General features: G+C 59.0%; 1 protein-coding gene across 3 annotated transcripts in view; it reads right to left on the bottom strand.

The window, feature by feature from the left end:
* The window catches only part of KCNJ12 (potassium inwardly rectifying channel subfamily J member 12), a 43910-nt gene that overhangs the window by 13926 nt on the left and 15540 nt on the right, over positions 1-14444 (bottom strand). The window lies entirely within an intron of this gene.

The following is a 14444-nucleotide window of genomic DNA, read 5'->3' as shown; positions in this document are numbered from 1 at the left end:
TCTGTCAGCCAAGGCTGGGGCCGAAACTGCCTGGGGACAGGGCAAGGCACTTCCCCTTCCTGAGGCCCAGCTTCCTCCTCCACAAAATGGGCTGATGACGCCTGCCCAGCGATGTGCCCATGCACTTCAGGGTGGTGAGGGAGCTGTGCTCTGGGCACAGGGCCTGGAACAGCAGGGCTCTGGGAGAAGGCAGCTGTCATCATTGCGGACCGCAGTCCTCCCTGGAGGGGTGGGGCCCGAGGGGGCCAGCGAGCCCCGATTCCCTAATCCAAGGCCTGGCTGACCCCAGCTCACAAAGGGCCCTTCCTGGGCCTTGGCCTCCTCATTTGCAAAAGACGCAGACCCCACCTACTTTAGGACGCTGTCAGGGGAGTAAAGGGAGGCCCTGTCCCAGTACAGACCCAGGGTAAGGGCCGGTCCCTCCAGGGTTCTCTGGAGGGTTCTCTCTCCGGCTCTAAGAACAGAAATGGGGATTCCTGACAGGACGGAAAGGTGGCATATGTATCCCTGGCCCTCCCATGCAGTCGTGTGTGACCCTCTCCGAATGCACCCCAATAGGCAAGGAAGCAGGAGACCCAGGAGCTGGCACAGACTGAAGTCTGGCCGCCTCCTTCCTCTGTGCCTCGATGGTGCTGGCCGGCAGGCAGAGCCCAGCAGACGCTGGCTGCAGTCACCGCCTGCAACCCTCAGGCCCCTCACGGTCCACAGCCTAGCGGTAGGGGCCAGACACACTGATCCTGGGACAGGCTGGGCCAAATGGCCACGAGAAGTGGACATCTGCCTTCTGAGCCCCAAGGTGAAGCCAGGGCGGGAGGTTCTGGCCCCCAGGATGGACGACAGGTCATGCCAGACACCGGGGAATGTTTCGCAGGGTATTTTTATCTTGAGAACATCCTTCTACAGCAGGTGGGGACAGGAGGGATACAGGGTGTCCTTGGCCCCAGGCCTCTGGGAGTAGCCGAGGACAGAGGCCCCTGGGACCTCTCTACTAGAGTGGCCATTACAGACACTGCTCCGTCCCTAATATCCCGTCCCAGGGGCACGTGGGGCCTAAAGGGTCTTAGAGGTTTCATGGGCTCCCAGCTCTGCTCCCACTGAGAGCTCTGCTCTCAGTCACTGTGTGACCCGGGGCAGGTGTCTGCCCCTCTCTGGGCCTCCCTCTTGCAGTCAACTGAAGGTCTGCTCATGCCGGGCTCAGCTACGCACCAGTGACTTGGATGGACCAGCAAATGCCTGCTCGCGTGGGGTGCCCTGCCAAGCAAGGGAGATAGTGAGCAAACCAGCAATCACAACGAGGCTGGATCAGAGCCACGGTCAGAGCCCTCGGAGCCCCGGGGAGATGTCTAACCCAGTCGGGGTGCAGGGGGCTTCCCGGAGGGAGCAGCAGGAGAAAGCCCAGCCTGAGACGAACTGCAGTGCCCGTGAGGGGCACCTAGAGTTCCACGGATCCAGGTGCACACTGGACTCTGGGGCTCTCCTCACCTCTGAGCCTCCCTGTTTCCTATCTACAACCACAAAGGCTGGCCCTTCCAAGCCAACATTCCAGGATTCCAAGGCATTTGTGGCTAGGGAGGGTGTAGAGAGACAGGTGGGGACACACTTCATCACGTACTAACAGTGCATAGGCGCTGGGGCCAAGGCGTGACACAGATAGATGAAGAAACTGAGGACCTGAGAGGCACCAGATATCATACTAACGACCCTGGACTTGATCCCAAGGGCAATGAGGTGCCAGAAGGAAATCTGAAAGTATGAGTTCTGGGGCAACATGGCCTGGGTTCAAATCCTATCTCTGTCCCTTCCTGTGTGACCTTGGGCAAGTCATATAACCTCTCCGAGCCCATTTTCTGACCTGTAAAGTGGGATTAATAATGGTATCCATCTCATGGGGTTTCATCAAGTTAATACATGGAGGTTGCCCAGCTGGAAATTTCCTGGTCCCCCACCACCTCCCATCATCACATATCTGAGCCCCGACTCACTCTAGAGAGGGTGCATAGGCCCCTGGAGGGCCTGGGTTGGACCTCACTCCAGGCAGGAAGGAATGAACAGACAGAAAGAATGGGAAGGAACCCCAGGGGGAGGCAGACAGTGAGCAAAGGCACCATGGCCTCTATTTGTCTTAAAGCTGTAATTTTTCATGCTTCAACTTAATTGGAGTCTCAGATATTTCCTAAGTACCCAGCATGTTCGCAGGACAGCAAAGATCTGAGATAAAGTGACAAGAACAGCCTGGGACAAGGAAGGCCATGAAAGACAAAGCAGGAAAATTTACCAACATAAAAATACTTACGGCGTTACTTATCAAAACTCATCGTAAGCAAAAAAGGTAAATGAAAACGTTTGTTATAAAAAAGACTGGTGTGCTTAATATATAAAAAGTTCTTATAAATCAACAACAGAAAAGGACGTGATAGGAATGAACACAGTGCTAGAAGTAGGCTCTGCCCTGAAGACCAGGTGACCCCCAACAACTGATGACTCAGGAACATCCATGCCTCAGAGCCTCAGCATGAGATGGCCTCTCGCAGTGGAATGCCTTGAGCCGCTTTCCAGAACTCAATGCATCCTTCAAGCACGAAGGGTGCCTCCTCTATAAAGCTTTCCAAGACTTCCCTGGGTCCCCTTTTGCTCCTTGCCGAGTTCTCACATGTCTTGGGCCCTGGAACAGAGTGCCTGGCTTTGGCTGAGTACCTTGCATTGCATTAGAGAATGTTCCAGGTGGCATAACACAAGCATTTGACAGAGGAGTAAATAAGGCACAGAGAGGAGCGCGGCCATGTCCAAGGTTACCCACCTATGAGCCGATTCTAGGAGCCCGGTGTCCTGCCTCTGGTCCCTCTATGCTCCAGCCACCTCTTCCCTCAGGAGCCCTCCTGCCCTGCCTTGCCCCCAGGAGGGAAAAGGCCCCACCTTGGGAGCTGCACTTCTTCATAAGAGGCTGGGCCCCACGTGGGGCCTCCCTAGAATAAAGCTGGCCAAGATAAGAGCCTGAGCCCCTGCCCCGGTCCCCCCGTGAGCCCAACACTCAGCTGGGGGGACACAGGGACAGTTGTTTCTCTTCCCCTTTTTTGCCTCCTCATTCGGTAAATTTGGCTTTATTTGGGGAACAGAAAATGCACTGGGAGGGCCTGGTGGATCTCTGAGGGGCCTGGGGTTCCTCCTGGCATGGACGAGAGGCTGAGCTTTAAGACCAGGAGTCCAGGAAAATAGAGGGGGCTTTCTAGAGGGACTGTCCCTTCACCCTCGCTCAGGTCTGGAGCGCTGCCAAGGTCCGGGGCCCTCACTTGCTCACCAGAAGCACATTTCACATTTACTCACTCACTCAGCAGGGGGCCACTAAGCCTCCACTGTGTGCAGACAGGATGCTTGGTGCCAACATTCAAGTGAAGCAAGACAGACAAAAAACACGTTGGCGGGGGGGGGGGGGAGCCCCAAGTAATTCCAGAGGCAAGGTGGGCACTATTCTAGAGGTCTTTCAGAAAATTGTGACATTTGACTTGAGAGCGGCACAAGGAGAGAATGTGGGAACAGTGTTCCTGGAAGGGGGAACAGCAAGAATGAAGACCCGGAGGCTGGACTGTTGCTCTCTGTGTTCAAGGAACCGGAGGGCGGGTGGTAGGGCCGCAGCTGAGTGCGCCAGGGAGAAGAGAGGAAGTGAGAGGGGACAGAAACAGCTCAGAAAAAGAGAGAGGACTTGGCTGGGGCCACACAGGCAGCTGGATGGATGGAGCACCTGGGGCTCTTCTTCGTCATCGGCCAGTGGCAGTAATAACCCATGTCCCAGCTGTAGTGCTCAGAGGAAATGCCTCCCATCTCCTTGCCTTGCCACCGCCAGACCCTTCGCCCAATGCCCTTTCTTCCTCATTCTCCCTTAAACTCCTATGCATCCTTCAACACCCACTTCCAAGCCCCCATGCCTTGCGCCTCCCTCTGTCTTTGATCGGACCATGCTAAGTGGCAACCACCTATCCCTCCCAGTCTCCCCACCAGGGCAGGGACCCCCTGAGGCCAGGGCCTGGATCTGACTGCCCCGAGCATGGGGCCGGGTTCTGGAAGAGACTAAGGAGGGCAATGCAGACTGAGCCTCAGAAGGCCCCTCCCGAATCTGCCACTGTGACCCAGGAGTACCCTTGAGGCCCGCACCGCAAGACCGCAGGCCCGGTGGCAGTCGACCCAAAGATCACTTCAGTCTCAACTTGTCATGGGACCTTGCCCTGTGTGGGCCTCAGTTTCCCCATCAGCCCAATGAGAGGCTTTTCTGGGTCTTGTTTTGTCTCAGGGAGAAAGCTGTGGCCTGAATGGGAGTTTCCCACTTCCTTCCCCTATTAACTGCTCACAGCAGCATGGCCCCGCGGGGAGCAGGGGCCAGGCTGTCATCATCGGAGCCCCCTCTGAGCTCTGGGCAAGCCCACAGAGCCGGACACATCAGCTTCCTCCTCCCACCTGCTGGGAAACATCCCAGTGCCTCCCCAGAACAGCTGGGTACTGAGGCACCGAGGATGCAGCGAACCCTGTCTCCCCACCACGGCCACGAAACGGAAGCAGAGGCCACAGCGCTGGACGCCCGTGTTGGTCCCCAAACCCTCCGGAGGGCTGGTCGGGGACACCAGAAGCAAAACAAAGGGGCCTGGGAGGGGGAAGCAGGGGTTGAGGGGTCTGGAGGATGATGCAGGGCGGGGGGCAGGGCTGCGTGGTCCCTGCCACACGTTAGCACGTTCCAGGAGGTCCTACCCTGGGCCCAAAAATGAAATCCAGGGCTCTCTGAACTCGATGGGAAAAACACAGGAACTTCACCTTGTCTTTCTGCAAAATGCACTGCTCCCTCTGCGACAAGTGGAGGCAGCAAAGGCCAGCAGCGTGGCGCTCGGTGCGGCCGGTCCTGGGGCCTCGGCCAGGCTCGCTATGGAAGGCGTCCTGAAGCCACAGCGCACAGATGACTGTGTCGCACATTCCACCAGCACGTGCTGCTAAATAGTCCCGTGTCTGCTTTCCTTTGTGGCCTTCTGTGGGTTCTCTCATGCGTCCAAAAATACCATCCTGAGCAAGGGGACATCAGAGGCATCCCCAGCCAGCCACTTGGGCCTGAGGTCTCCTCTGTGACACGGTGGGGTTGCCTGGGCCATTTGTCCGCTCAGTCATTCGTCCATTCCACAAGCCGGTGCAGCGAGCACCGACTCCAGAGATGCCCTTGTACAAGGGGTCGTGTGAACAGGGTGAAAAGCCCCTGTCCCCCCCGGGGGGGTTCATAACAGGCAGGAGGAGAGACAGGCATTTCAGAAGAAAGGAACAAATGAAGACGACTCAGGCGGCGCCAAGGGCTGTCCAGCCCCCGGGGAGGTGCGGCCTGGCCGCCGGGGAGAAAGCCAGGCCTCCACAGGGAGCGGCCACCACACAGGCCGGAGGCTAGAAGGAGCTACTATCCGAGGGAGGAGGGTGACCAAGAGGGAAGGGGCGAGGTGAGGTCTGAGAGGGCCTGTGACCCACCTATGATGTCCCAAGTCAAACCCAGAGTCACCTGGGAGTCCTTCTGGGGCCCACGCCAGGAACACGAACCTGAGGAATTCTCTGGAACACAGGGAGGAGTACTGACAGCATCTTCTCCCAACCATCACCTCGTCCAGTCCTGGGTGAGGAGCTGGCTCTCCTTGGCCCAGTGTCACAGTGAAACTGAAGCTCGGGCTGGGAAGGGACCCATAGCTAAAGGGCAGCTGACATTCCGCCCCCACAGCTGCCTCACCCCGACTTCACCATCACACACGCTTTTCCAGCCCCAACAAACGGGAACAGCACACCCACCATGCATCAGGCATGGCCAACATATGACTTCGTGGTACCGTTCCTCTTGACAGAGGCCAGAGACGGGCTCAGAGAGGGTAAGCAACCTGCCCAGGGTCACACAGCTGGTCCATAGCAGAAGACATGGGAACCCAGGACTTCCAGGGCCATGGGAACAGAGACCCTGGACTTGACCACAAAGCCTGGCCCTAATATCCCTAGGACAAACCACAGTCTCTCCAGGTGTCTCAGGACCACCTCCTACCGTAAGCCTTCCCTGGCCGTGTGCTGCTGTCTGCCTCTCCCTCACGGCTAACTGGTGCTGTGGGGAGCTTACTGGAGTCTGAACCCTGTTTGGCTCTGGCTGTGTGACCTGGAGCCACTGGCCCTCTCCGAGCCTGTGTCCAAGAGGATAAGGTAGGTTTGGAGACATTTGTCCTGGAACAGAGGGCGTGAGCAGCAGGTCTCTGCCCCAAGAGCAGGCAGCTGCTGAGACCCCCAGGAAAAACTTTCTCATGCCTGAAGCATTTATGTAGCACCTACTGTGTATGTCTCTCAACAACCCTGGGGGCCACTGCCTGCACATCCTGCCCCGAGAAGAAGAACCAGGGTCTGAGAGAGACCCCAGCATGCCAAAGCCACAGGCCAGCCAGTGCTGGAGGGCCGTCTCCTCCTCAGGCAAGGTAGCCTGAAGAGGTCACGTGGGTCCAGGGGCTGGCAGCTAGGAGGAGGAATGAGGCTGCTTCTTATTACTGTTCTCACACCAGCATCTGCCAGGCAAAGGGCGACGCTGGGGGGCTGGAGAATCTTCCCACACTGGGCACGGCCCTGCCGGCTCCACCTTGCCCTGCCCCCACCCGGAAGACACCTAATTCCAGGATTAATCCTTGCCTCGATTTCCACATCGGTTCAACAGACCTAGTTTTACTGCCTGCCTGGTACAGCTGTTGGGGAATTAACAGGGTTACTCTCTGCAAAGCGCCCGATTAGGGTCCAGCACACAGTAGGTGCTCATGTGTGGCCACAGCCTTGCATGGACGTAAGGCCTGGGGTATGGGTGCATGTGTTTCTAGAGGTGTCAGTGATGTGTCAACACCTGACCCCACAGAAACATATCTTGAGGGAAGGATTTGGGAGCGGGATCTTGGGAATGGGGGACAAACAGGAGGACGGCAGCAAGTCACAGGGGTGCAGCCAAACGAGTCCCTGCCAAGGGCACCTGGGCACCGGCCCGATCGTACCTAGAACTCCGGCCTTGGTTATGCCCCCAAGGGGCAAGGAAGTCCCCAGAGGGGTCGGTGGTGGTGCTGCGGGAGGCAGGGGTGCAGTGGCCTGAGGCTGTCCACCCCGCCAAGGGGTATAGGGCTGGGGAGGCGGGGGTTAGGGGGCGTCTGTCCCCAAGGCTGCACCCTCAGGCAGCTCTGGTGCCCAGAGGAGGCGCTCGTGCGGAGTCTGGGTGAGGGTGGAAGTGGGGGGTATGAAGTGAGCAGCCTGCCCTCCTGAGTCTCCTGCAGGGGTGCACGTATGTGTGCCGTGTGCGTGCTCTGTGCGCCCCTGGTCCTTCGCAGGAGCACAGGGTTGCCTGGTCCGGCTACCGCGTGTGCAGCGTGAGCACAGACACGGGCCTGCGCCTTCCCAAGGACGGATCTGTGCCTATGTTTGTGCGGGGCTTGGACACCACGGCCCAGGTCTCCGCGTGTCTGCTCTTGCACACGTGTGCAAGTATGTTTAAGCTTTACGAGGCGTGGCACGCACATGTGTGTGCGCTCAGGGTAGGTGCACACGCATGCACTATAGTCCCTCGCCCAACCCTGGTTGGCAGTGGCCATGGGATGGCAGAGATGGTCTGGTCACCTTGGCAACGGGGCAGGAGCTGGGTAAGCTGGGACAGCCTTGGTTCAAAGGAAAAAAAAAAAAAAAACCCAAACCACTGAACACAAAGAGGCTGGGAAGAGAAAAGGAGCTGGAGGGCTGGGAGGGGGCAAGGCTCAGCCCCCAAGCCCCAGGTTCTGCTCACAGCTACCCCACCCCCACTGGGTTGGAGGCCCAGTCCCGGAGCTTGCAAACCGCAGCCGGGAGCAGAGACCCAGGTCCAAGGTCCCATATCTGGCCCAGCTTGCTGAGTACCCCCAGCGTAAGACCCTTGGAGTCCTGGGAGCCCCCCTCAGAGGACGGCAAGCAGGGACGGGGTGGGAGCCCCAGGCCCTGACCGCTGGATCGGGGGGGGGGGGGGGGGGGGGGGGGGGGAGCCCACGCCCAGATCCACTCAGTGCCAGCAGAGGGCGCCGCGGACACCAGGCACTTCGCGAAGCAGGGGACACTGGGCCGTGCCTGCACAGAAGTCACCCTCTCTGGACAATTAGCGCAGTAATTGCACGCGCTGCCCCACAGCCAGGCCATTAGCCCAGATCCTGCGATGATTTATTCACGAGCTCCCATCCCCTCCTCATGCCCACGGCCAGCTCATCAGCTTCCTGGCCTATGCCGGGAGGGACGACCCACTGACGCTTCCCCGTCCTCGCTCAAAAACATGGCCTGCTATAAATATTTCATCAGACCGAGTGCATGGGGATGAAACTGCTGGTGATCTGCTCCCCGCAGGCTGCCGGGAGCTGAACCCCCCACAGGAGTGGCCTCCGGGAAGTGACCTCTGGCCCTCAGGCTGGAGATGGCCGACGTTGCCTTCACGCTGTCAGGGTGGCCCAGGCCCGAGAGCCTGTGACAGGACCTCTGCTCACATTTCCTGGGGCTTTACCCGGACTGCCTCCCTGCGTCCTGACAAGGCCCTGCAGGACAGAGTCTGCTACCATCCTCAGAGGAGGAAGCTGAGAGACGAAGGCACTTACCTAAGGCCACACGGCCTGTCAGAGGCAGAGCGGAACCGAACCCCGGCAGGCAGCCCCAGGGCCCCCAGCATCTGGCCTCCCTGAGTCCCAGAGCAGCCCTGTGACATGGGTACTCTCGGGATCCCTTATACAGATAAGGACACCAGGGCTCAGGGAAGTGACTTGCTCAGGGTCACAGAGCTGGGAATGCAAGCCAGGCAGGTGACCTTGATCGATAATGGGCTTGGATTCATGCCCTGGGTGACCCCACTGATGGGAAGGACATTGAAATCAGCCTCTTGTCATCGCCCTCACAGGGAAGGGGCCCCTCGCAGAGTCGCACAGACCGGGCCTCATCAACAGCGGGCTGAGGAATTCTGGAAACCCCGGGCCCGCTCCCAGGGCATCCCATAACCCCTGGCTTTCCTTGAGACCCCTGGAAGCAGAACTGGCTAGAACCCCAAATCCTGGCAACGGATTGGCCTCCTCTTCGGGCCTCAGTGTCCTTATCTGTAAGATGGGCCCTGACAATGCCTCCAAGGGCTGGGGTGGGCATGTGAGGCCTTGGTAGACAGCATGGGCCTGCGTGCCGTGATCCCCCAGCAAGGGGCCACTGTGCGTCCACCTTATTTGCAAAGCCCGAGGTAGTGCACCTGCTTGAATCCAGTTTGCACAAGCTCTGCAGTGGGCCAGCTCTGGGTTCAAATTCCAGCTCTACGACTCCCTGGCTGTGTATCTTGGGCACCTGGCTGCCCCTCTCTGAGCCTCGGTTTCCCTGCCTGTCGGCTGAGGACGTCACTCCTGCCCCATAGGATTGTGGGAACAAGGTCAGTCCAGGTGTTACAGCACTCATCTCTGACCTCAGCAAGCACTTGAGAGCCAACCAGCCCCTCACTCGCATTTCAATTCCAAAGTCAGGGCAGCAGGCACCCTCTGGGCAGCCCCCAGCCGGGATCTGCCTGCTGGACCCCGAGAGGCCACCACGCCAGGCCTGCCAGGGACCTAAGACAGCAAGACTGTAGCCCAGCCGGGGAGTGGAAGGAGTCCCAGGCTGGCCGCAGAGGTCCAGGGCCCAGAGACAGCAGGCTGCGCGTGCACCACGCAGGACAGCGTGGGGGAGGCGGAGCAGCCCGGAGACCCCGCCCACTCGCCCTGCCTAAACCAGAGCCAGCACGCCCTTCCCGGCTCCCGGACCCGTCCACAGCCCCTGCCTGACCCCAGCCGCGTTCCAACCGCAGCCCTGGCGCTCAGGCATGGTGAGACTTGGGCAGGTTACTTCAGCACTCCGGAGCTCGGTTTCCCCATCTATAACACGGGGGTAATAAGAGGGGATGGCTGTGGTGATGCGTGAGTACATGAAAACTTAGAACCGTGCCTGGCATAGAGAAATGCTGTTCTCACCACCACGATTCCCAGCAGCAGGATTTCTGCGCCGGGCGTTGGGGGCACGGAGGGAGGAGACCCATGGGTCCCTGCACCCACCGCACTGTGTGTTCGTGGTCTCTGTCCAGGCCTGTCAGCTCCAGGGGTCCTCAAGCACTTTCAGGCGCCCCTTCTCTATGGCCCCAACAGGGCCGGGAAAGAGTTTCTGGAAAGAAAATGACTTGACATTTTCTGACAGTTTATCTCTGGCCACACTGAACTCCCAGCAGGCCCTCCCTCCATATGCCCTTGCCCCAGCTGTCCCCCGAACCCCCAGGGTGCCCACCTTCTGGCCGACCTCGGGGTTCTCCCTTCAGGCTTCTAGGCTGGGTTTAGGGCCTCCCTCAACCCTCTGCAGACTCCGGGCTTTCTCTCTGATACAGCCCTGACCACACCAGGCACCCCCCCCCCCATACCCCCAGCCTCAAGCTGATTTTCCGATCCCTGATTCATCTCCAGAATCACCCAGCACGGGGCCAGGCACAGAGCAAGGGCTCCGTGTCTGTGTTCAGAACAATGATCTATGATGCGAGCTTATGTTCACTGAGCCCGTATTATACACCAGACCTCGTCCCCAAGGATAACATTGTTTCATTTAAGCCATACAAGAGTCCTAGAGGTAGATACTATTATTTTACAGAGGAGAAACTGAGGCCTGGGGAGATGGCCTGAGAACCCTGAAGACTTTGTGTGGGCCACAGCCCAGATCCAGACTCCCCTCTCTGCTCCAGCCCATGGGCGGCAAGAGAGGCCAGCCCTGGTGACCAGCAGTGCTCCTTAGTGGCTCCCCTGAGCAGGGAGAAGCATCCTTCTGCCGACGAAGGGCCCTCAGTACTCAGTGCAGGGGCAGGACAGAGGAGGACTAGAGTACAGGGGCTGGTTTCACACTTGTGAGACGGAACTTGCATTCCGGGCCTCAGTGGCCTCATCTGTAAAGTGGAGACAGGGAGACAAGTCTGGCGCGTGACGCGGAGTGGGCGCTTGGCAATTGGCTGTTGAAGGAAAGGGTGGAGGGGCCCTCACGGCCCCGGACCTGCTGGCCTCCCTCCGCTCAGGCCTCCACCTGCCGGTGACGTCAGCCCAGACAGGAGTCCCAGGCCCCCAGAAGGATATTAAAGGCCCCCAATACCAGATTGATGAAAGCCAGGTGTCAACACCCGTAAAGCTCTGAGGCAGGAGAAGCTTCCAAGAAACGTCCTTTCCAGAGACCCGGGAGCCCGCACTTGCCCTCCAGCTCGAGGGTGGGCGACAGGTGAGCCAGAGAACCTGGGAGTCGGGGCGACGCAGGGACCACAGTGCGGGCAGCAGTGCCAGAGGTATGGCTCGGGAGACACTAAAAGACACATGACTTAGAAGCCCAGCCTTGGCCTGGAGGCAGCCTCACCCCTCCCCAGAGAGTGGGGGGCTGGGCAAGAAGGGCAGAAGTTACTAAGGGCAGAGCATGGGGAAACGGGGGGCCCAACCCAGGTACACTACCCACACCCGCCCACGCCCCCCCCCCCATGCCATAGGTCACACCCTCCTTACTGGTCACAGCACACACCTCTCTCCCACCTGCTTACAAAACTCGGGCATGCGCCCTCTCCCGGTCAGGGCCTGTGCACACCCACAGCACAGACAGCCATGCGCCCCCATCTCCAACCCCCACACCCACCTTCGGGCTTTCCACCCGTCTCTACCGTCCACGTCTGTCTCCCTTGCCCCCAAAGCGGCCCCATCACTGTGGGTCACAACCCATCTATAGCAGCTGCCATTCGGACAGCCCGACCCTGTCTCTGTGCTGGTCCCAGGCCCCGCAGTCTGAGCCCCTGGCCTGGGCCTCACCTCGTGACGACCCTGGGTTGTGAGGAGGGAAAGCAGAGAGGAGGGTAGGGGTCCACGAAACCCCCCACTCCCAACAGTACCAGCATCCCCAGGCCGAGGGGAGCCAGGTGGCTGGGACCCCCTCCAAACCCAGCCTCCAGGCACAGCCCTGGTGGGGGGCTCCTGCCGGATCCTCAGTGCTGACAGGCTGATTAGAGGGTGGGCGATCAGCTGGGCCTGTGCCTCCTGTCTCAGCAGCTGCAGCCCAGGGGGGAGGCCGGCGGAGGGGGCTCCTATTGGGAGGCGGCCTCTATCTCCTGCCTGCCTTTCCATGCCCAATGTAGCAGGCCAAACCACCCTTCCTTGGGGAGCCCTAGCCTGCCGGACGGGGCACTGCTGGGCACACACATGTCCCTGACCCCCAAGGGGACACAGGCTGAGTCCCTACGGGGTGCAAGGCTTGTGGGAACTCCTGGACACGGGACCCTGCTAGGACCTCTACTGGGTAGCTTTTTATTCTACAGGGAAACTGAGGCTCAGAAAAGCTCTGTCGCATGCCTGGACTGCTTCCTGCAGAAGTTGCTGCAGCTCAGGAAGAGGGGATGGGAAGCTGCTCGGAACGCCCCGGTGCCCGCCGCACACCTGGCACTCTCCACAAACCGTAAGGACAGCCCAAGGAGGCGGGGACCAGATGCCTGCACCTGCCGCTCAGATGAGGAGCCCGGAGCACGGCGGCGGCCCTCCCCACCTGCCCGCCACCACCAGCCCTGCTGGGAGACCTAGGGTGCACCCTGCGGAGGGGGCGGGGAGGGGGCAGAAGGTCAGGAGAAGGTGGGAGAGTCGGAGGTGCCCAAGCCTGGAAACAGAAGGCAGGCCTGGACTGGAGACGAAACTGGGAGCTGACCGAGGGGACGGCTGAGGCCCGTGGACGGAAGGAGAGGGCACCCCAGCAAGCGGACTTCCAGGCGCTGGGGCGGGTGTGCAACCATACAGGCCTTCCCGGGGGGAAGCGAGGGCTCTGGACCCAGACGGTGCTGAAGTGAGCAGGACAAACACTGGAGGGGACCGTGGGGGACACAGATGACCCGGACCTGAACGGTTTTCACTGCCATCATAGGTATAAAGATCAGGGACAAAGGCCAAGAGGCGAAATTGGGGAAAGCAACTGCGGAGCCTGTGAGGAGTTCTGTGGTTACAGAGAGCAGAGAAATGAGCAGAAGCCGGGGGGGGGGGGGGCAAGAGAGGGGGTTTTTAATATGGGAAGATAATATAACCTTAGAAACTTAAACACAGGGCTGCCATCCGACCCAGCCATTCCACCCCTAGGTATACAGCCAAGGGGACTGAAAACTAGGGTTCATACAAAGCACACCTGTTCACAGCCGCATGACTCACAACAGCCCAAACACTCATCAGCCACTAAAGGACACAAAACATGTGCTACATTCATCAGTGGAATATCGTTCAGCCACAAACCGAACCAAGTACCGGCCCGGCAACGTGGATGAACGTCAGAAACATTTCGCCAAGTGAAAGAAAGCAGACACGAAGGCTTGTTTGATTCCGCGTACGTAAACGTCCAGAGTCAGTAAACACAGAGACGGAAAGTAGATTCGTGGTTGCCAGGGCTGGGGGGTGGGGAGCGATTACTCAATGGGCACGGGGTTTCCTCTTGCGATGAGAATGTTTTGGAACAAGATGAGGGACTAGCTGCACAACGGTGAGAGTGTACTAGATACCACTGAACGGTTCGCTTTCAACGGTTCATCTTCTGTCCTGCGAATTTTGCCTCAAAAAAAAAAATGTTTTTCGAGGAGTCCCGCAAAAGAGATTTGAACCCAACCAAAGCCTGACAGGTGCACGCCTAAGTCCTCACACCCACTCAGCGGGGCCACGGCCACGGCCCAGGGAGCAGGAAAGAAATACTTGCTGTCGTCAGAAATAATACCAGAACTCTGGTGGCCTCCTCCAGGCCATCCGCAAGGCCCCCGCCTTACTCACCCTGCTCCAGCTGTGACATCCTGTTCTCCACGCGGGTCCTTGAACCCGGGAAGCACCAGCCGCCTTTGGCCTCTCTCTCACTCCCTCCTGGCCCCTCCCTGACTCCAGGAAGCTCTCTGATCGCAGGTCCCCTTCCCTCTCGTATGTTCCGTGGTCGACGCTCAGCTGCCCACTGACATGTGAGGGAAGGGATTCGGCCTCCGAGAGTGTGTTCCAAGATGATTTTTAATTTTTTTTATTTTTAAAGATTTTATTTATTTATTTAACAGAGATAGAGACAGCCAGCGCAACAGGGAACACAAGCAGGGGGAGCGGGAGAGGAAGAAGCAGGCTCCCAGCCGAGAAGCCTGATGTGGGGCTCGATCCCAGGACCCTGGGGTCATGACCTGAGCTGAAGGCAGACGCCTAACGGCTGAGCCACCCAGGTGCCCCCCAAGACGATTTTTTAGAGAAGTTTTAGGTTCACGACAAAATTGAGGGGAAGGTACAGCGATTTCCCATCTACCCCCTGTAGCCACACACGCACGGCCACCCCACCATGAACCTCACTCTCCAGAGTGGGACGTTTGTTACAACTGACGCTCTTACACTGACGCATCATAATCACCCAGAGTG

Source organism: Ursus americanus, chromosome 14 (assembly GCF_024610735.1).
Source record: "Ursus americanus isolate L20-20 chromosome 14, mUrsAme1.1.p, whole genome shotgun sequence".
NCBI lineage: Eukaryota > Metazoa > Chordata > Mammalia > Carnivora > Ursidae > Ursus > Ursus americanus.
The sequence above is the reverse complement of the archived record's forward strand: the minus strand, read 5'-3'. Positions and strand labels throughout refer to the sequence as shown.